The 599-nt window shown below is 34.1% G+C and overlaps 1 protein-coding gene across 1 annotated transcript in view; it reads left to right on the top strand.

The window, feature by feature from the left end:
• Positions 1–599, top strand: part of LOC105816355 (GPI ethanolamine phosphate transferase 1-like) — a 74,369-nt gene that overhangs the window by 6,515 nt on the left and 67,255 nt on the right. The window lies entirely within an intron of this gene.

Raw genomic sequence — 599 nt, 5'->3', positions numbered from 1 at the left:
TACTTTTTTTCTTGTGATTCTCAAAGAGTGTATTTGAAGAATCAAAACCAAACAAAAACCAAGTACTTTCCTGGGAATTCCTGTTTTGCATTCTTCTTAGGTGTCTGGCTCTGCCTTTTGCTCTTTCTTATTTCTCTTAAACCAATTCCTTTTCTCTTAGTTCTGTTGTATTTGGGTTCCAGATTCTGTCCTCAACATAATTTCAGTTGCCCTATGTTATTCATGTTTTTAAGAAATAGAATATTTCTTAAAATATTGAGAAATAGAGCTCAAAAATAGTGTACCACTTCACTTCCCTGGTATCTGTCACCTTTGACTTCAGGAACCTGGTGTTCTTGAAAAGTATAATTTGTTGTTTCATTACTGTACACTGCTCTGTGACTACTGTCTTACCCTTCCTTAGCCAGGACAGCTGAGGAAAGCAGCAAGGTCAGTGACAGAAAGGAACTATTTGGATTGTAATATGGATTATAAATATAGACCCTTTTTGCATAAGCACTCATAATCACAAAATGTATGTTGCAGATGCTAATAAACTATTTGTTTAGCTATCTTTTACATTGTTTTTTATAAATTTGCCCAACTCAGACTAAGAATTA

The sequence above is a fragment of the Propithecus coquereli genome, unplaced genomic scaffold (assembly GCF_000956105.1).
Source record: "Propithecus coquereli isolate 6110/MARCELLA unplaced genomic scaffold, Pcoq_1.0 Scaffold37, whole genome shotgun sequence".
NCBI classification, from domain to species: domain Eukaryota; kingdom Metazoa; phylum Chordata; class Mammalia; order Primates; family Indriidae; genus Propithecus; species Propithecus coquereli.
Note: the sequence above shows the minus strand (reverse complement) of the source record. Positions and strands in the feature narration are given on the sequence as shown.